This window comes from Neovison vison, chromosome 8, assembly GCF_020171115.1.
Source record: "Neovison vison isolate M4711 chromosome 8, ASM_NN_V1, whole genome shotgun sequence".
NCBI classification, from domain to species: Eukaryota; Metazoa; Chordata; class Mammalia; order Carnivora; family Mustelidae; genus Neogale; species Neogale vison.
In genome coordinates, this window is record NC_058098.1 from 63,582,095 (window position 1) to 63,604,859 (window position 22,765).

The 22,765-nt window shown below is 38.7% G+C and overlaps 1 long non-coding RNA gene across 1 annotated transcript in view; it reads left to right on the forward strand.

Annotated features, from left to right (window-relative positions):
• Window positions 1–22,765, forward strand: part of LOC122916414 — a 91,464-nt gene that overhangs the window by 28,597 nt on the left and 40,102 nt on the right. Inside the window, exon 4 of the long non-coding RNA XR_006386195.1 lies at window positions 9,855–9,935. This is a non-coding gene — a long non-coding RNA (uncharacterized LOC122916414). The remainder of the gene's footprint in view (window positions 1–9,854; window positions 9,936–22,765) is intronic.

Below are 22,765 nucleotides of genomic sequence, written 5' to 3' on the forward strand. Positions count from 1 at the left end.
AGACAGTAGTAGAGGCAACGTCCAAAAAGATAATGTTGACTTATTTCACTCAGCATAATCTCTTCCAGTCCTGTCCATGTTGCAGAGAGAGTCAATTATCATATGGTTTCACTTATTTGTGGAGCATTACAAATAGCATGGAGGACATGGGGAGTTAGAGAGGAGAAGGGAGTTGGGGGAAATTGGAAGGGGAGGTGAACCATGAGAGACTATAGACTCTGAAAAACAATCTGAGGGGTTTGAAGTGGCGGGGGGTGGGAGGTTGGGGTACCAGGTGGTGGGTATTATAGAGGGCACGGATTGCATGGGGCATTGGGTGTGGTGAAAAAACAATGAATACTGTTATGCTAAAAATAAATAAATAATTTAAAAAAAGATAATGTTGAGAGCTTTCCAGAAGTGGAAAAAAATACCCATCAGATTGAAATATTATAATGGTACCAAGATTAATTGAGTAAATCATTCATTCATTGAATCCAAGATTCATTTATGAATCTTGGAACACTGAAAAAAAATAAAATTAAATTAAGATGTTAAAAAAATTTATAATGAAATAAGTAAATTCTACACACACACACACACACACACACACACACGTAAAGAAACTGAAAAACATCAAGAGAAAAATTCTAAAACCCACCAGGGAGAAATCAGAGTAATGATAAATAAATAACAGTGAAAAGACAGTAGTGTTTGCATCAGAAATAAAAGAAGACGAGACAATGGAAGAAAATATTTAAGGTCCTGAGGAATAATGTTGTGAACTTAGAATGCTGAGTTGAATGAATATTTAAGAGTGAAGGGAGAAAAATAGATAGGTTTGTAAATATTATTACTTAAAGACTTATAGCAAGATATATGAAATATACAAATAATGTACTTAAATAAGAATAATGAATTTATAAAGAAAGAGTGGGATGCAGGAAGTAATAGTAAGCAGAAACAAATGTGCAGAACATGGTGATGTATTTAAGTACATATTCACTGAAGAGTAAAATAATTATTAATGACAACAATAGTGAAAAAACCAGAGTGTGTGTGAATTTATAAGCCATATAGAAATAAAGAATAGAATACTAATCATGTGAGGTGGGGATTAGGAATGTGGAAAATTGAGAGGGAAGTTAAATTATTGCCACCCTTCTGTGTTGTTTGATAAGAAGATAGAGATATTGATTTATTTGTACTTATTTGGAAAATATAATTTTAAGTATATATGTGAAAAACAAGAGTAAATGCACAAATGGTAAAAATATAATGCATGATTACTAAATGAGTAGAGGGAAAGATGGGAAATATATAGTTCGACCATCCTTGTAGAAAGAGAAAAGAAGAGAAGTAATAAAAATACATATTTAAAACCCACAAATAAGATCACACAAAAAAGTTCAGATATATCAAAATCATACAATGAAAGGGGTAAACACAAATTAAATGACAGACATAAACAGATTGGATTAATATCTAGCTATTTGATGTTTACAAGAAGCACATTTACAATGTAAGGATACAAAAATGTTGAAAAACAATAAATACAAAATATATGCCAGCTATATACTAAAATAAGATGATGTAGAAATATTAGTAATAACCAAAAGAGAATATAAGACAAAAACAGAAAAGCAAAGGAAAGGAAACATTTCTTATGAAAGGGAGGCAAAAATTCCCTAAGAAGTCATAGCAATAATGATTGCATGCATATGAGATAAAATTGCCAAATAATTAAAGAAATAGCTTACAGGAAAATAGAAGAAATTGGCAAAGCCACAATGATAGTGTGAGGTTTAACTATGCTTCCCAGAGAATGATGGTTCAAACTTACAAAAAAAATCATAGAAATTAGAAAAACACAATTGACAAACTTTGATTTAATGATTTTATATAAAGTTTTGCTTTTGACAAAGAATATAATTATTTTAAGTACATACAGAACTTTTCAAAAAATATATATTTCATTGAAAAAAATTTCAACAAATCCCTAAGAATTTATCATATATAACCATATAAATTTATAAAAATATATTTTATATTTAATATATTATATATAATATATAATTTATATTATATATAACTGTATAAATTTATATTTATATATATAACCATCTTCTCTGACTACAATGCAATAAAATCAGAAAAATAAAGAATTGGCATGAGCTCAAAAAATATCAGATGTTTATGAAAATATTTAGATAAAACACATTTCAAAGTAATCCATTAGTTATAAAAAAATGTCATGATGGAAATTAAGAAAATGAGAAAAGTATCATAATATTTTAAAATGTACACTATAGTAAAACCAGTTCTGAGAATGAGAGTTATATCTTTCAAAAACGTATTAGAAAAATAAAAAAACATTAAATATCAATTAGCTAAGCAGTCAGTTCAAGAAATGAGGAAAAAAACAACAGAGCAAATTGATTCCTTTTTCAATTCTGAAAACATTCAGGTATCATTTTTTTAAAACATTGCCTGTATTTTACTATCTCCTTTTTTTTTGATGCAGACTTAAAAAGTATTTTCTGCCCTTTTCTGCTCTCTTGATTTTCTTACCTCTTTTGTCACTGTGTATTGCATATTTGATATTTTAATAACTTATTTACCAGTTCATCAATCCTTTCTTCATCTGTATCTAATCTGCTGTCATATTCATACTTTGTGACCATGTTTATGGCTTTTGTATTTTTTAGTTAGATTTTTTTTCAGATTTCTTATATCATTTGTTACAGTTTTTTTGTCTTCCGTAGATAACTTTTAGCTTGATTTTAATTTTCTTATTTAGTAATTGTAATTTTTTAAAAAAGTTATATCTAATAATTTCAATATCTGGTCTTTATAGGTTTTCCTTCTTCTCTGCTCTTCTTTATTGCGCTGTGTGTGTGTCTGTTTGTACCAGGTTATCTTTGTGTGCTGGTTACTGTATTTTTTTTTTTTTAAGACTTAGTTTTTTTGAGTTTCAGGTTGACAATAAAGTTAAGAGGAAGGTACGGAGATTTCCTACGTATGCCCTTACCCTATACATGCATAGCATAGCACTTCATTACCAGTATCGCTCACCAAAATAGTTTAAAGTTCCTCCACTTTTCATGGCCTGATAGTTGTTTTTTGTTGTTGCTCGTTTGTTTGTTGTTGTTGTTGTTTTCGCACTGAATGATATTCCATTTTCTGGAACCCCGGTTTATCCCTTCATCTACTGAAGGATAGCTTGGTTGCTTCCGAGTTTTGATAGTTATGAGTAATGCTCCTGTGAACATCGATGTGCAGATTTTTTTGTGTGGACATACATTTTTAACTCCTGTGGGTAAATACCAATGATGGATGGTATGGTTAAGAGTATATTTAGTTTTGTAAGAAACTGTCAAACTATCTTTCAATGTGGCTGTGCCATTTTGTATTTCCACTCTTTGTATTTACGAGAGTTTTTGTTGTCCTACATTCTTTTTGTTTTGTTTTGTTTTGTTTTTTTTTCCAATTTATTTATTTTCAGAAAAACAGTATTCATTATTTTTTCACCACACCCAGTGCTCCATGCAAGCCATGCCCTCTATAATACCCACCACCTGGTACCCCAACCTCCCACCCCCCCGCCACTTCAAACCCCTCAGACTGTTTTTCAGGTCCATAGTCTCTCATGGTTCACCTCCCCTTCCAATTCACCCAAATTCCCTACTCCTCTCTAATGCCCCTTGTCCTCCATGCTATGTTGTCCTACATTCTTGTCAGCATTTGGTGTTGTCAGTGTTCCAGACTCTAGGTGTACAGTGGTTGATTATTGCATTTTAAATATTATTTGTAGGAATAACGTGAGGCCCAAGATGAAAATACATTCTTCTAAGGAGGATTTGTATTTTTCTCTATCAGGCACTTGGGGATGCTATTGGTTTGTGGATGACCTTATTCCAAGTTTAAAGTTTGATGTTATCTGGATCACCCAGGTGGTAAGAACTGTGACTTCAAGAGGTGCCTCATTTATTTTCATATTTTAAGAGTTAGCATTAGTTGTCCCCGGGTAATATGAGGCTGACTGTTAATTCAAATTACCACTGGGCATGTTTGTGCTTTGACCTTATTCCCATTGGCTCAGTCTTGTAGCTCTTTACTAGTTGAGCTGAGGGTTAGTAAACACTCTTAGAAGGAAAAAAAATGAGAGCTGAGTTTACTTTTCTGGATTCTCTCATTTTCATGAAATCCATACCAGTGCTTTTCAAGAAATCCTATATTTCTTCTTAATCTATACCCCTAATTCTGCATTTGTTCCATGTATTAGAGTTTTCTTGGGTATTCCTGTCCCCAGTTGCCCTACTCACTTATTTCCCCCCTAAATAAAACAAGTGCCTATTTGACATATCTTAGATGTGTTGTCCATATTTCAAATCTAACATGTCCAAAATTAGGTCCTTCATTCATATTCCCCTCACCTACTCACACAGACACACACACACACACACACACACACACACACATACACACACACACACACACACTCTACCCTCTGGCATTTTCTATTCTCCAATCCTTGTTCCCATTAATCTTACAAATGTTCAATAGAAAACCAAGAGTTCTCATAAATCCTTTTGCATCCCTGTGTGCCTTCCATCCATTCCTGGCAGGTTCCCCTCAGCATAAACTCAGAGGCCTCCAAATCCAGCCATTTTTCTCTACTCTCAAAATCCACGGCGATGCTCTAGTTCTGAGCCATCTTCATCTCTCTTTGACTAATGGAGACATGGACTAATTAGATGAAAACTTTGTTTCCTCTTCTGCTGAGCACCATCCTTCCATCATTAAACTCCAGACAGAATAATTGTTTAAAATGAGAACTGTAACGTGACCCTCCCCTGTTGAGATGGCTTTCCATCGCACTGGCAATGGAGTCCATGGGTACCAAGGCTCTTCTCTATGAGCCCACTGCATGCACAAGCATTTATTTCTGTTCACCCGATAAGTGAAACTTGTATGTGCCTTGCAGACCTCTTATTCTGCCTGGGGACACACACTCTTCTGGGCTTGCTTCTTCTTCTTTTTTTAAAAATATTTTATTTTTATTTATTTATTTGAGAGAGAGAGAGACAGTGAGAGAGAGCATGAGTGAGGAGAAGGTCAGAGGGAGAAGCAGACTTCCCGTGGAGCTGGGAGCCCAATGTGGGACTCGATCCCAGACTCCAGGATCATGACCTGAGCTGAAGGCAGTTGCTCAACCAACTGAGCCACCCAGGCTCCCCACTAGGTTTGCTTCTTAACAGCCAGCTGTCACCTCCAGAGCACATCTTCAGTGGCATCCTGACCTGAAATTGCCAGCCACTATAGATGGCCAGCCCTGCCCTTGTGTCTTGTACTGTTTCCGGTTCTTCAGAGCACTTACTCCTATCGGAAACACTCCTGCTTAGCTGCTTATTTTCTTGTTTATTGTCTGTCTTCTATACTGGAGTGTACCTCTCTTGACAGTATCCTAGAACACTGTGTGATACAGAGAAATGTCCAATAGGTATTTTTTGGTGGTTTGAAAATGGGAGAATTTCCTATGTTTTCTCTGAGTTACTTTATTTTCAGAAGCACAGATTGCATTTTAATTTAGAAAGCCTGGTTTTTCTTTTCTTTCTTTCTTTCTTTTTTTTTTTTAGAAGGGGGTAAAGAGATCTGTGCTTGAGATGTCCAGGAAAATCTTCCTTCTCTCTGCTAGAAGGTGGATGACAGCATCCTACCACCGGACTCTCCACACAACCCAACCCATGTGAAGTATGACTGACTGCATGATGTGAGCCTGGCCTGTCCTCTTCAGTAAGCACAGGTCCTCTTGGCATGGCTCTTCTCCCCATCATGTAGCTGCATCCCCATCTGGTCCTTCTCATGCGGCAGGCTCTCCCTTCCACCCAGACACACTAACTCACTAATACACGCACCTCCTCCACAGTTGGCTCTGTCTGTAGCTCCTTCTACTCCCTCAGTGGTTGTATGGCTTAAAATGTATACTGTTTTGTCTTTGTTAGGATTTGATTCTTTTAGATGGATTGCATGCTTTGTTTTTTCTTTTCAATTTTGATGATCTTAGGGATAAATGTAGTGAACAAATATTAAGTACTTGAATGTGTTTATTACATGAATGAATGAATGAATAAATGAATGAATATGTTTAAGTGTGTAGGCTTTAGATCTTCAGTTGGTGGTTGGTTAGTGTTTACTTGATGATTACAACTTTCTGTGTTTCTCATTCATTTTATGCTAGGCTTTTTTATTTTCCCCATACTCTCACCAGTACAAAACAAACCAAACCAAAAATACTTCCCGTTTTTTTTTTGTTTTGTTTTTTTGTTTTTTTTCCAATTTATTTATTTTCAGAAAGACAGTATTCATTATTTTTTCACCACACCCAGTGCTCCATGCAAGCCGTGCCCTCTATAATACCCACCACCTGGTACCCCAACCTCCCACCCCCCCGCCACTTCAAACCCCTCAGACTGTTTTTCAGAGTCCATAGTCTCTCATGGTTCACCTCCCCTTCCAATTTACCCAAATTCCCTACTCCTCTCTAACGCCCCTTGTCCTCCATGCTATTTGTTATGCTCCACAAATAAGTGAAACCATATGATAATTGACTCTCTCTGCTTGACTTATTTCACTCAGCATAATCTCTTCCAGTCCCGTCCATGTTGCTACAAAAGTTGGGTATTCATCCTTTCTGATGGAGGCATAATACTCCATAGTGTATATGGACCACATTTTCCTTATCCATTCGTCCGCTGAAGCTCATCTTGGTTCTTTCCATAGTTTGGCGACTGTGGCCATTGCTGCTATAAACATTGGAGTACTTCCTGGTTTTTGAGCTTGACTAAAGATACTCTTAAGCTCTTTCATTGGAGAGGGTCTCAAAGCAAATATAGGGACAGGAGAGAGGCAGAGACAAAGTGGAACTCTAACCTGACTTCTCTCAGACTAAATTCGTAATGATCCCTAGATCATAGAACTCAGATTTTGAGAGGAAGAGAGATGACATTGCAAGTAGAATTTAAAAGAAATATATGAGTTGGGTATTTCTGAAGATGTTTTAGTGGCCAGAAAGTGAACTATCACCTTGGATTGTGTGTTATTGCTGCTCTCCCTTTATGCATTCTAATTGGTTAATATTTGGTTTTACCCATGTCACTCTTCAAAGGAAATTGATATGTCTTATCACTCTCTAATTCAGCTCTTAATCTAATATTTTACCTTCATTCCTTGTATGACTTGTTGCTAATACATTCTTTTTTTTTTTTAAAGATTTTATCTATTTATTTGACAGACAGAGATCACAAGTAGGCAGAGAGGCAGGCAGAGAGAAGAGGAAGCAGGCTCCCTGCGGAGCAGGCAGCCCAATGTGGGGCTCAATCCCAGGACCCTGGGATCATGACCTGAGCCGAAGGCAGAGGCTTTAACCCACTGAGCCACCCACGTGCCCCGCTAATACATTCTTATTGGTATTGTTAGTAATGTATTATTATTAATAATTTATTATAATCAATAGCATATTATTAATAACCATGTAACTTTCTAGTATATGAATGTGTGCCTTTCTAGGATATCTGGTTTTCTGAGCGCCTGTCCTATGAGTTGGGAGGAATATATCTTTATGGAGCAGAATTTATAACTACAGTAATTTATAATATAAAGAATTTATAACTACAGTAATATGAAATAATAATGAAATAAACTATCCTAAATGCATACACAACTACAAGCTGGTACATTCCAAATATGGTCTGTAAGTCTCTTGATCAGAAATCAGAATGTATTTTTCTGTAACAATTTAGAAAAGGTTGCTGAGTTCCTGAAGTAGCACAAAGAAGATAATTAAGTAGTTGAATTTGGGGGACTAAAGACTCACTAAAGAACAGACTACAGTGGACTGTAGGTTGACAGTGCCAGTGAATCTAACTGCCCTTCACAACAATGTTTTAAATTCCTGGGCACACCAGGAATTTGTCTCTCTGACAAACCTTTTCTCTTCCCATTTGTTTCCTGGTGAAACTCTAGCAATCCTTTTGGTGGGGATTTTCTTGCTTTGAAAGGAAGTAACAGGACATTTTCAGTGTGGGAGAGGACCAAAACTCTGGTTGCTGGAGCAAGAAAGCAGCTTATCTCTAGGTCAATGTGGTCATTTCTTGTTGGCTGAGTGACCATGTGGAAGAAAGCTGTTTCGAGAATTGTGAAATAAGAAGCACCAAAAGAGCTGAAAAGGAACAGAATGGCTTGAAATATGAAATATGAGGAGTATAAGATATTGAGGGGATTTCTGGAAGCAATGTTCATTTACCTATGAGGTAGTAGAAATTAGTGGAAGCAAGGCTGCATTAATTCCTACAGAATGAAGTCTGGGAATCCAGAGCCTGCTAGTCTGTTCAGTAGACCATGGGAGCCACAATACCATTTCTATTTTGGAATGCACAAATTGTGGAGTCGTTAAATCTTATTAAATCGGTCTAAGACCATTGGGACTTGTAATTGTCATTTTTTATGTGCTGTGTAAAGTCTTATGAAACCATAGGCTTTTATAATTGTATTTGAGACACTTCCTTCTAGAGCCCACACAAATAATTACCAATATTGAGGTGCTTGGAGATTCTACTTCTTCCTATAGGACCAAACATATGGTTGATTTGACCCTCCAGCAAAGTAATGAAATGAATTAATTTCTGGATGATTAGCAGCCTTTGATGGTGACTGTATTGGCTTAATAATGAAGACAAGCCATATGTATATGTGATTCTGCATGGAAATGGATTTAAAAGATGGAAGAAAGCAAATGCTTTGCTATGAGACTAGAATGTTGAATTTATATTATCTTCATTCTACTGCGTATAGGAGACTGTGGTTTGAATAAGTCTGCTAATCAGCTTAGGTAATAAGTGTTGGGACTACTTATCTTATATCTCATTCTTCCAAAAGAGAAATAAACAGCAAGCCTGCATAGTGTTGTAATTATCCACAAGAGCCGAAGGATTTGATAAAAGTGAAAATAAACAACAGAATCAAATAACATAATTTTCTATTTTTAGCTGACATTTAGGGAAGACTGTGAGGTAAATTTCCTCTCAACTTTGTTAGAATTGTAAACAATTTATTGATGTTTGACAAGCCCCACTGTTATATCCCTTCCATCCTTCTGATGTGTTAACTACGTGATTGTTCACTGCCAAGTTATGCAGTGTATATGTATTTTTTTAATCTCATGGGTAGATGAAGAGTTAGTTAGAATTTACTAGCTTTCAAGATTTTGAAATAAAATGGAGTCTCTTGTGTCACAGCTTATTCCTTTTCAATTTAACTTTTATTTGAATTTTGAATTAGAATTTTGACCTATAACTTACATAGGCTTAAGTTGCACAATGTGTTTATTTGATGCCTTTATATATTAAATATACATATTTAATATGATTAGCATTGTAGCATTAGCTAGCACCTTTATGATCTCACATAATTATTATTTCTTTGTTGTGATGAGAACAATTAAGACCCAGTCCCTTAGCAACTTTGAAGTCTATAATACAGTATATTTGCCTCTAACTCCTATGCTGTGCATTAGCTCTCTAAGACTTATTTATCCACTCGAAGCAAGTTTATTTAAGGTCACAAACTAGTGCCCTTGTGGATAGTGGATAAGGAAATTCTGTTACATCTTGCTCTTAAAAAGGTTTTGTTTATCAAATACTACTGCTAGCTTCTTTTTATATTCCTTTCCCTAAGTATTCTTATTTTGACATTTGTGAGACAGACACTTGAAAGAAAACGATAATTTAGTTAGCTTTAAACAGAATCTTTTTTCAGTTAACATAGGTATTCTCCTAATTTCCTTCTCGTTTAAAGTGGTTCTAATTGTTCTGCAGATTTCGTGGAAGAACATTCTTGCAACACAAGATGAAGGAGCACTTGTTTGTGTTGGGGGTGTGCATGTGACTGGGGAGCAGGTGAGCAGCTGTTGAATTATACCCTCAAGTTATGTCAATGGTGAAGGATTTTTTTTTTATCTGTTAAATTGTCACCATATTTCTTTACAACATATTAAATGTTTAATACATTTTTTTTTTTTTTTTTGGTTCAAAACTGTGAAATTGTGGTGTGAGTTAGAAGCCTAGAGGTTTACTGCCTCTTTGGTGTGCAGGGAATGGAGGAAAAGTGATGTTTTGTTTACATCATAAAATAGAGTATCTTCAGTTTAACCCTCCAAATCTATCCCTCTTCTGCCAGGCTGTTTTCTGGAGTCAACGCACCCATATTCTTTTCTTAGAGGGAACCACTATCTTGAATTCTGTGGCAATTTTTCCTTGCTTTTCTTTATAACTGGATCAGCTACATATAAATCTTAATGAAGTAATTTATTTTGCCTTTTTAGGGAACTTCATGTAAGCAGATTCATGATTGTATCTTTTGTATCTTTTTCCTTTTAAACAATTTCATTTGCAAGGTTTATCCATGTATTGGATGCTCATTAAATTTTATTACTCTATAGTGTTCCATTGTATGCCTTTACTGAAACTTACTGGTTCTTTTGTGGATAGACACTGGATTGATTTCCAGCTTTGGCCATTATTAAGTCCTACTACTCTGAACATTCTTGTACATCTCTCCAAACAACATTATAAAAATTTCACAGTCCATGAATAAGACTGATGGATCATGAGGCATTTGTATCCAAAGCTGACATTTGGGGAAGATTGTAGGGTTAATTTTTTTTCAGCTTCTCTAGAACTGCACAAATTTCATTGATGCTAATCTCTCCAAGTCTTGTTCCTGTGGCTGCAGGTCAGCTGGTGGCTGCACTCCGAGGTGTGAGCTGGTGGCTGTGATAGTATAATCAGAATCTTTGTATGTCTTTTGCTTTTCTTGAACTTAGTGGGCTAGTCACGGCATGTGCTTCTCATGGCAATGGCTCCAGGTCCCAAAGGCAAGAGGAAACTGAAACTGAAAAATGCCTTTATAACCCTCTGCTTGTATTGTATCTGTCTGCACTTTATTGGCCAAAGAAAACCCATGGCCACATAATTTACTTCCTGCCTCTGGCTAAAAACCTGATAAATATTAGTTATTATTATTGTTATGAATCTAATTACCATACGTGTAATGAGATGGTAACAAACTTTTCCCATTGGCTCAGCTGGGATCAAGACCCCAGAGGGTGAGATCAAAGGGTGTTAACTGCTTACACATTCTAAAGAGAGATACCAGATCATGTAAATATATAGATAAAGACAATGCTAAGGTATAATCTCCAACATGCTCCAAGTGTTCCTCACCTATGGGGTACATGGGGAGAGCTCATTAACTTTGATTATAGAGGGAAGATTTCTGTGAGAGAATCACCAATATGAGGTGCTTTCTTCTGCCCTTTTTTAAACCTAATGAAGACTCCTTTAAAAAATCATTAAGAAGGGGCACCTGGGTGGCTCAGGGGGTTAAGCCTCTGCCAAAGGTCATGGTCTCAGGGTCCTGGGATTGAGCCCCACTTCGGGCTCTCTGCTCAGCAGGGAGCCTGCTTTCCCCTCTCTCTCTGCCTGCCTCTCTGCCTACCTGTGATCTCTTTCTCTGTGTCAAATAAATAAATAAAATCTTAAAAAATCATTAAGAACATTTAATATATGTCTGTTAGAAGTTGGGGGGTGATGTGACTTATTCTTGACTCACATCCCCCATCCTCCCCAAACATAGAAGCCTACTGAGGCAAAGGCTCCCAGGACGGCTGGCACGGCAGAAAGAGGAGCACCAAGGGAGGAATCTTCTCCTCCGGTGATGGCAGGGCAAACGGACATGTTTCTGTGGTTGTCAGACTTGGGTTGTCTAAATGCTACAGTCCAGGAGGGGTGTGTACTGGTGGACCAATGGAGGAGGAATGAACCAGAGATATTGCCTCCAAAGAGGGAAACCAGGAATGAGTCAAAGGAATGATGTCAGGAAGCGGGCTGGAGGTGGGGGGTTTCTGAAGAACCTACCAAAGTACCCCACAAAAGAAAAAAAAAAATCAGTGTGTGGACATTGGCCACATCCAGAAGACACCAGTGCCATGTAACAACTGTTCACTCCATTGGGACCATCCCCTCCCTCCTCTCCAATTCCTCCACTGTAGAGAACCAGAAACAAAATCCCCCGCCTCAGTAAGGGCCTCCCTGCCTGAGGCAGGGCTGTGCTAGGCGAGGGATAATCTTTGAACTGGACAAGAGATAAAGTTTTAATATTGAATTGGTTCGGATTTTTTTAACACCTGAGAAACAAGACTACCTGTCATAATTGGGAACGACCAGAAAAGCTGTGGGATCTACAGAAATCACATCATGTCCAGGAACGTGAGATTTGACATAGGACCAAAGAAACACAGTACTGCCTGATAAAGCAATTTACTTTCTGCCTGCCCCTTCTGAAGTTCAATTCATTTGATAAATCAGTTATGGATACTAATGTAAGTATCCAGAAAGAGTATCTGGTTAAGTAGATTTCCTTGCTCATGTAAAACAATCAATATTCTGGGGGCACATGGGTGGTTCCGTCAGTTAAGCATCTGACTCTTGATTTCAGCTTGGTCATGATCCCAGGGTGGTGAGTTCTAGCCCCACATCAGGCTCTGTGCTTGTGTGGAGTCTGCTTGTCCCTTTCCTCTGCTTTTCTTCCTGCTCACACACGCTCTCCCTCTCTCTCAAAACAAACAAATAAACAAATAAATGAAATCTTTTAAAAAAAGTACAACCAATGTTATGTTTTTTTTTTTAAAGATTTTATTTATTTGGGGGGCACCTGGGTGGCTCAGTGGGTTAAGCCGCTGCCTTCGGCTCAGGTCATGATCTCAGGGTCCTGGGATCGAGCCCCGCATCGGGCTCTCTGCTCAGCAGGGAGCCTGCTTCCTCCTCTCTCTCTGCCTGCCTCTCTGCCTGCTTGTGATCTCTGTGTGTCAAATAAATAAATAAAATCTTAAAAAAAAAAGATTTTATTTATTTGACAGACAGAGATCACAAGCAGGCAGAGAGGCAGGCAGAGAGAGAGGAGGAAGCAGGCTCCCTGCTGAGCAGAGAGCCCGATGCGGGGCTCGATCCCAGGACCCTGAGATCATGACCTGAGCCGAAGGCAGCGGCTTAACCCACTGAGCCACCCAGGTGCCCCCAATGTTATGTTTTTAATACCAAAGCTTTCACATATGTCACCTTTGCTTCCAAAGTCTGCCCTTGACAAAGTATAGCATTTTCTGCCTATTTCCTGTCTGTGGGCAGTGTTTGCAATGTTCCATTCAAATCTACCAAACCTGTGTCCAAGAGACACGTAGTTCATCTTGAAATTGAAAAGAGTAAGAATGCTGCTTTGGGTGTGGGTCACTAAACCACCATTCCCCTAGAAAATCCAATAATGGTAAGAAATGTGGAGTTAGAGAATATACCTGTGCTAGTAAAACAAGTTTTTAGTGTCTAGCCAGTCTGTCAGTGACTGTCCCTACGACTGATAGATTTGTCTTTAAGGAAACCCTCACATTGTCTACCACTGGTGCATCCATAAGATTTGGTGGTCACCACACTTTTGTCAATGTCAACACCATTTAGTCCCTCAGGACAAAAACCTGGGAGTCTTTTATTTTTTAATTTTGTTTTTGCCATGAAATATTTCTTGCATATCCATAAGCAATCATATAGAGTTTAGAAATTGAAAACTCCCACCCATATACATGCCTACTACCCAGTGTGAGAAATAGATTATGTTTCTAAAGACTCGGTGCCCCTCTGATGCCCGCCTTCAACCACAGCACTCCTTTTCCACCATGGCAGCCACCATTTTGAGTGTGATGTTTACCATATCTTTGATTTTCCTTAGTTTTACTTGAGATCTATGCAGCGCTAACCAATATATCATTAAACTGGGAGAGGACTTTGACTCTATAGAAGTGATGGGATTTTGTGTATGTACCTTTGTATCTGGCATTTTGTACTCAACTTTATGTTTGGAGGTGTCTCCAACAATGTGTATGGCTGCACTTGATTTATTGTCGCTGGAATAAATTCTTCTGAACAGAATTCCATTTTATGACTATACCACAATTTTATTCTCCTGTCCAGGGAAATTTACACTATTTTCAGTTTTTTGCTGTTACAATTAATTTTGCTATGAGCATTCCTGTGTATAAAACCTTTGGCAGACATGCAGGGGTCCCTCGGGATAGAACTAGGAGAAAAACAGCTTTACAGTATAATGCTTTACTTTTGGCAACAGCACAGTGTGAGTTTCAATGATCGAAGTCCTTGCCAATCCCTCTAGAAGTAAAATTACATGTCATTTGGCTTTAATTTCTATTTCTGGACTATTAGTAAGGTTAAGCATCTTTTCATGTTTTTCACCACTGATGGGTCCTTTTGGGTAAAGTGCCTGTTGATCTATTTTGTCCATTTTTCTGTAAGATTTCTTCTTCTTTCCTTATTGATTTTTATACTAATCATTCTCCAGTTATGTGTGTCAGAAAGAGCTTACTTTTCACATTTTTATAATGTCCAGTCAACAAGAACAGTTTTTTAAAAAAATTTTTATTTATTTTCAGTGTAACAGTATTCATTATTTTTGTACCACACCCAGTGCTCCATGCAATCCGTGCCCTCTCTAATACCCACCACCTGGTTCCCCCAACCTCCCACCCCCCGCCCCTTCAAAGCCCTCAGATTGTTTTTCAGAGTCCATAGTCTCTTATGGTTCACCTCTCCTTCCAATTTCCCTCAACTCTTCTCCTCTCTAACTCTCCTTGTCCTCCATGCTATTTGTTATGCTCCACATATAAGTGAAACCATATGATAATTGACTTTCTCTGCTTGACTTATTTCACTCAATGTATAGAAATCAGTGGCTTTCTTATACACTAACAATGAAAATACAGAAAGGGAAATTAGAGAATCGATTCCATTTACTATAGCACCAAGAACCATAAGATACCTGGGAGTAAACCTAACCAAAGAGGTAAAGGATCTGTACTTGAGGAACTACAGAACACTCATGAAAGAAACTGAAGAAGACACAAAAAGACGGAAGACCATTCCATGCTCTTGGGTTGGAAGAATAAACATTGTTAAAATGTCTATACTGCCTAGAGCAATCTAATTTCTAAGGAAATGTTGAAAAACAAAAATAAAACTGGGAGCATCACATTACCTGATTTCAATCTTTACTACAAAGCTGTGATCACCAAGACAGCGTGGTACTGGCATAGAAACAGACACAAAGACCTGTGGAACAGAGTAGAGAGCCCAGATATGGACCCTCAACTCTATGGTCAAATAATCTTCGACAAAACAGGAAAAAATATACAGTGGAAAAAAGACAGTCTCTTCAATAAATGGTGCTGGGAAAATTGGACAGTTATATGTAGAAGAATGAAACTCGACCATTCTCTTACACCATACACAAAGATAAACTCAAAATGGACGTGGCTGTCCAATTTTCCCAACACCATTTATTGAAGAGGCTGTCTTTTTTCCATTGGACATTCTTTCCTGCTTTGTCGAAGATTAGTTGACCATAGAGTTGAGGGTCTATTTCTAGGCTCTCTATTCTGTTCCATTGGTCTATGTGTCTGTTTTTGTGCCAGTACCATGCTGTCTTGATGATGACAGCTTTGTAATAAAGCTTGAAGTCCGGAATTGTGATGCCACCAACTTTGGCTTTGTTTTTCAATATCCCTTTGGCTATTCGAGGTCTTTTCTGGTTCCATATAAATTTTAAAATTATTTGTTCCATTTCTTTGAAAAAGATGGATGGTATTTTGCACTTGATCTTAGCCAAAAGGCCGAGAAGGATGGTACTTTGATAGGAATTGCATTAAATGTGTAGATTGCTTTAGGTAGCATAGACATTTTCACAATATTTATTCTTCCAGTCCAGGAGCATGGAACATTTTTCCATTTCTTTGTGTCTTCCTCAAACTCAAAATGGATAAAAGACCTCAACATGAGAAAGAACAATTTTTAATTTGAAAAGAGAAGTATCAATCCTTTTGAGCTTTGTTTCAATAATTCTTACATTATTCTAAAAACATTATGCTATCTCCTATTCTAGAAGCTTCACACTTCTGCTTTACGCATTTAATCCTCGGTCCCCATGGAACCGGGTCTTGTAATTGCTGAGAGATTTGGTTCTGACCGCCTTCTTCGCCCACATGTCCTACCAGTTGCACCAGAACCCTTTATTTATTTATTTATTTATTTATTTCAGAACCCTTTATTGAAGGGTGCTTTCTTTCTCCGGTGATCTACAATGCCACCCGTGGTCTATCACGCATCCAGATGTGGTGAGCTCATTTCTGGCGCCTGTTGGGTCCTGCGGATCTAGTTTTCTGCCTCTAAGCGGACACCACACCATTTTAATCATTGCCTTAATAAATCTGGATACTTGGCCCGTTCTCTCACTTTGCTGTTCCGAGTCTCCTGGTTTGAGAGAGGATACGGCATATTTTGCTGCTTGATAGTAACCGCTCGAATTAACTAGGCAACTTCTGTTGTCATATATTTTGACACTGACCTGCCTGATCAAAGTACTCTAATTTGAAGCGACCCATGTTGGCATTATGAGCACTAAGTCATATTGACCTCCTGACCTCCTGATAGGATGAGGTCTCTGATCTGTCAGCTTCTAGATTACCCCATTCCAAACCACTCTCCCCCTGAAGACTGTCCTCTCAAATGTGGCAATACCACTTTGCCTTTTACACAGTGGCATCCTGTGGCCTTTAGAAACAAGCCTAAAATCCTTAGGGATTCACAGATCCCCTGTGACCTGACCTTGGCTTATACCCCCAGGCCTTCATCCCTTTTACCTTCTTTCCGCTGGTCCTGCTTTGAAATCCTCATTGGCATCCTGCTCTCCCTCCCCAGCACAGAGTATTGCTAGGCCCTGTCCCAAAGCTCCCCTCTGGAATAGCTGGAAGGTCTCTCTTTAAAGTATCTCCTGTATTACCTCTGTCCTCCCTTTCTCTCTCTGCTTCCTGCTCACCCATTTCTCATAGCTCTGTGAAATTATACAGCCTTGCTGATCTTGCAGCAGGAGCTTCAGGGATCTCACTCAGTTTGGAAACTGAGGATTGCAAACAACAGAATATGGATGAAACATAGTGTCAACAATAGAAATATGTTTTTCTCACAAAGTAAGGAATCCATAGGTTGGTGGACTCAAGGTTGAATTCAGCTGCTCAGTGTTGCCAGGGTAAGCTTCTTTCTTCACTATCAGCTCATGGTCACAAGACAGCTGCCAGCAACATAAAGTCTACATGGCTCCCAATATCAGAGAGAGGAAAAATCTTTTCTCACTATTGGTTTGGTTTTCTCTTCCTGCTCTCTCCATCCCTCCCTCTCTCTCTCTCTTTTTTCCCTCCCTCTCTCCCTCCCTCTTTCTTCCTTCCTTCCTTTCTTTCATTCTTTTTCTTTCCTCTTTCTCTCTCTCCCTCCTTCCTTCCTTCCCTCTCTTCCTTCCTTCCTTCCCTCCTTCTTTCTTACCAGGGAGGAAGATCATTTCTCAGAAATTAACTGTGAGACTCTCTTTCACACACCATTGACCAGAGCTGTCCTCACTGTGAGGAAGGCTGGACCAGTTTGGATCTGACATATCCAACCACTGCTGAAGGAGGCTGCCTCTGCCAGCAGGGAGGGAGGTCAGGGGCACGGAAGCTGGAAGGTGTCTAATTTAGATTCTTTCTTTTTATATTTATGAACACTAATGGTCCTGTCAATTTCTTCTGTATGGACTCGTGGAGGAAAGATAACCCAAAATTCATGAGTGACTATCCCAAATCTCTGGTAATATGTTGAGCGACACTGTCCAGTATGGTAGCTATTAGCCACAAATTGCTTTTTAAGTTTTAAATATAGATTATTAAAATTAAATAAAATTTAAAATCCAGTATCTTAGTTAAATCATGTTAGTTTCAAGCATTGGCTAGCCACAGGTAGCTCCTGTTTTGAATAATATGGATTAAAAACCATTTCTATCATTACAGAAAGTTCTATTAATTATCACTGACTTAAATCCAACTTAGAAAAGCTTTTCTCTTTTCTTTCCTACTTAAGAAAAGCTTTCTGAGATCTAATCCAGAAAGGACCTATGGTAGTGTCTTATATATCGGTAATCCTCAACAACTGTTTACTACCTTGAAAGAAATTTTAAAAATTGCATAAAGTAAATTTAACCCATTGCTGTCCACCACTCTTTGCTCTACTTGATTAGAGAGAACTTTGTTCTAGTAAATTCCTTTTAATAAATCATCATAAAACCACTTACATGACACATTTTAGATCTGTTTTTCTACTTTGTAATTTAATAAACAAAATTTGGGGCACCTGGGTGGCTCAGTGAGTTAAAGCCTCTGCCTTCGGGTCAGGTCATGATTTCAGGGTTCTGGGATCAAGGCCTGCATGAGGCTTTCTGCTCAGCAGGGAGCCTGCTTCCACCTCTCTCTCTCTCTGCCTGCCTCTCTGCCTACTTGTGATCTCTGTCTGTCAAATAAATAAATAAAATCTTAAAAAAAAGTAAACAAAATTTCTAAGTGGCCATGCTTTTGAAAGGTTGAAGTACCCAATTAAAATTCAGTTGTCAGACAAATAGTGGTGGCTTGCATTGCAAGCAAAATTAGTGTGTGTGTGTGTGTGTGTGTGTGTGTGTGTGTATTTGACAGTTGATTGCTGAGAGCATTTAATGGGTTCCATTAATGTGAGTAAATTCAATCCATTAATTATTTTGCCAGCGGTTATTCTTATTAATGTATAAGTATGAAGAAAAGAAAGTAAAACTCAATTATTGTGCAATAATAAACTCAGCAGTTCCACACATGTTTCTAGACTCCAGCAAAGCTGACATGCAGGCAGTTCAGTGCCTGAAGGCACCATGCTATTCTTCCCCACACTCCATATCAGGAATTATTTAATATGCATACTTTGCATTTTCATTATTTATTTGAATGTTTTACTTTTGGAAAACTTTAGTTTTAAATAATCATAGAGTCACAGGAAGTTTCTCTCTCTCTTTTTTTTTTAAAGATTTTATTTATTTATTTGACAGACAGAGATCACAAGTAGGCAGAGAGGCAGGCAGAAAGAGAGGAGGAAGCAGACTCTCTGCAGAGCAGAAAGCCCGATGTGGGGCTCGAACATTGGAACATTCTAGTTGTTTCCAGTTTTCGACTACCAACAATAAAGCTGCTGTGAACATTCTTGCATGGTTTTGTGGGGACATATGTTTTCAGTTCTCTAGCATGAGTGTCAAAGGTGTGATTACTGAGTTGGATGGTAAATGTATGTTTGGTTTTTAAAGAAGCTGTCGAATCATTTCCCACTGTCGATAAACCATTTCACATTCTTACCAGCAAGGTATGAGACACCCAGTTTTTCCACGTCATCACCAACATTTGGTATTTTCACTATTTTTAATTTTAGCAGTCCTAATGGATGTGTAGGATATTTCATCATGACCTTCACTTGGCAGCTTAGAACTGGGCACACGGTAGACTTTCTACAGATTGGATAAGCACTTCCCTTGGAATGCTGGCCCACTGACCTCAGGTGGTATAACAAGAAAATAGCTAGAGAATATGGAGTTGTAATGAAGAAGGATCGTGGACAGAGAAGCAGAAGATGAGGTGTCTCATAAACCTGAGAGAGGTGGGTGGGCAGACCTCAAGGGAGGAGATACTCCAGAAAAGCCAAGAGGAGGCCAGGTTGACTGCCATGGGGATGGTTGGGTTTAGGGGTTACAATTAGGAAAGAAGCTGTGAAGGTCCTGAGGTAGGAGAGTGCGATGCTTGTGCCAATGGACAGGAGGAGGTCCTGGGACTGGCTCAGATTGGGCAGGGGGAGGGGACTGGGAGGTGAGATCAGAGAGGACAAAGTGGGGTAGGGGCTTGGTAGGTCACAGTTTTTACATGGAATGTGGTGAATGTCAAGAACTGTGTAGGTCTGGAACATTATAAGCTTTTTTTGTTAGCTAACAAGGATTCCTCTTGTTTCATGGATGAAGGCAGGAGACATGAGACTCTTGGGCCAGAGAGTTTTTGTCCTGTTCTCTGTACCCCTTGAGTCTCACAGAGGAGACACAAGGACCCATCATGGGTATCTGTATCCACAGTGGGTTGTGTTAAGGAGAAGAACCAGAGTCAAGAGTCCATCACTTTCTGAACAAGCAGCAAACATTGTAGGGAACAGCAGGCATGTCAGTGTCTATTCTCATGGGAAGGAGGACTTTCTTGATTGTTGTACATGATCTCTTTGACCTATGCAGTAGTCTGTATGGCTGGCTAAAGACACCGTTTTTCTGTCAGATGAGGGATGTCTGTAGTTTGCACAGCAAGCAATCACAGGCAGGGTACTTAGGGCCCTTGTCAGATAACTTCTCCCAAAGTTGGATGCCTTTCAGGGTTCTGAGCAGAAGGGTGCATGATCAGAGCAGCTCTGACTGCTCTATTGACAATAAAATGAAGAGGGTCAAGGGTAGAAGCAGGAGGGAAAGTTAGGAGGTCACTACAGTGATCCAGGCAAGCAAAGATGATGGCTTGGATCAGATAGTGGTGGTGGCCATGGGGAGAGGTGCCCTGTCCACTGAGTGGATGGTCTACTGAGGAGGAGCTGTCAGGATTTGCTGATGTTGAACATGATGTGTGAGAGGAGGTGGGAATCAAAGACTATTCCGAGCCTTTTAGACCAGGCAAATGACACAGTAGACTCCCATGCAGGGAGATGGGGAAAACCCTAGGAGAAAAAGTTTTGGTAAAGCAAGATCAACCAGGAGCTTCCATGGACATTTGGAGTGAGATGCTTCCAGTTGGGCATGTTGATAAGGATGTCAGGAAGAGGTCCAGAATGGAGATGTAAATTTGAGGTCTGAGTGCAGAGGTGGTGTCTTAAGTCAGGTTCCTTAGAAGCAGACACTGAAGAGGAGATTCTAACATCAATGATTTATTTAAGGAAAACTCTCAGAGATCTTTGAGAAAGTGAGAGAAGCGAGACAGGACAAGGGAAGAAACCAGGTAAAGATGTAGGTTTAGCTGACTTTGAGCCTCAGCCTGATCCCTTGGGGGTCTCTGGAGAAGGGATGATACTATAGTGCCTCACTTCCTGGCACAGAAGCTGGCTGGCCCTCTGTAATGCCTTTGCCCCCATAAGTCAGGAAGTGACCTGAGTATGGAAAGAATAGCATTTAGGAATGATCATGTTAAAAGAAATGATTCTGGGTGAGATCCCCTAAGGCATAGGGTAAATGGCAAAAGAGAAACATCCAAGGGTAGAACTTGAACACTTTACCTATTATATTTCAGGAAGATGGCGGGAAACCAGAAAAGGAAACAACATTTTTATTTAATTTTTTTCTTTCTGATTTTAATTTACCTTCAATAAGCCAACACATAGTACAACGCTAGTTTCAGATGAACAGTTCAATCATTCCTCAGTTGCGTATAACATCATCTGCCCTCCTTAATAAGCTCATCACCCAGTTACCCCCTCCCCCACCCACCTCCCCTCCAGCAACCCTCAGTTTGTTTCCTATATTTAAAAGTCTCTCATAGTTTGTCTCCCTCTCTGATTTCTTTCCATTCAGTTTTCTGGCCCTTCCCCCATGATCCTCTGCACTGAGGAAACAACATTTTAAATTTAGTGAGTATCATAACATCATTAATACAATATCACACTGCTTACAAAGCCATAACTCAATAATTAACAGTAGTTTTGTCTAGTCCATTGGTCTTTAACCTGCCTCTTTTCCCTTTGAAATCTTTTTTTTTCCATGTTGAGGGTTTCACCATTTCTTGTACTTTCAGGTGCTTTGTTGAATGTGTCCTTTGCAATCCTCATGCATGTGTCAGTCATCACAAAATGCAGCCCACCTTCATCAATTTGGAAACTGTCCTTCCACATGGCCTGAAAAGCATTTGGAGGTTGCTTTCCAAACTAACTGGAAATGTACCCACTTCTTTAGGGTGGGTATTTGCATTACTAATATTGAACATACATCCTTCTATGTGTCATGCCATGCTGTGTACCCAGAATATTTTTGTTTAAAACCAAATTGTAATGTAAGCTTTTTGAAGACACTTGAAAATGGTTAAAGCTGACATGTGTAGTAGTAACATGCATGTGCTTCCTAACCATGCCACGATATTAACAAGGGGGGAAATCAACAACCTTGCATTTGCCCAGAGAAGCCCACCCTACTGGAGGCAGATGGAGGGCTTTACCTGAAACAGACATTAATGGGAGGTCTCTAGTAGAGAATGTCTCCCAACCTGAGTCCCTACACTACCACTTTAGGCTTCATGTCTAACAGGCATCTATCTTTCCAGAAAAGCAAAGGGAAAATCAAAAGAGCCAGATGATCTTTTTTTCTAGAAAAAAATTAGACTCATTCTTTGGGGAAAACTAGAGCAGCTTCTCTGCAAAACTAGCGTTTTAAAGTAAGACAATAAAAATTTTGCACGTGGGAGCTTGTGGTCATATCCTTGTGCCTGGTCATCTGAGCCAAGCCTGCTGGTCAGTAACTTTGCTCACCCCCAGTGCCTCCCAATAAGCCTTCCCATTGCATATTATTCAGACAACCATGGATCACCAGATGTATGCAGCAGATCAGTAAAATGAGACAAAAGCAAACTGAAAGAGAAAAGCAGAGAACCAATAAGAATTTATGGAAATTATTAGTAAGTGAGGAAAATTCCAAAAGACATTATATCCATTCTATAAGAACTGGACGTCATAGAAGGAACAAACAGGAAAGAGCTTCTAGAACTTAAAAATATGATAGTCTAAACAACCAA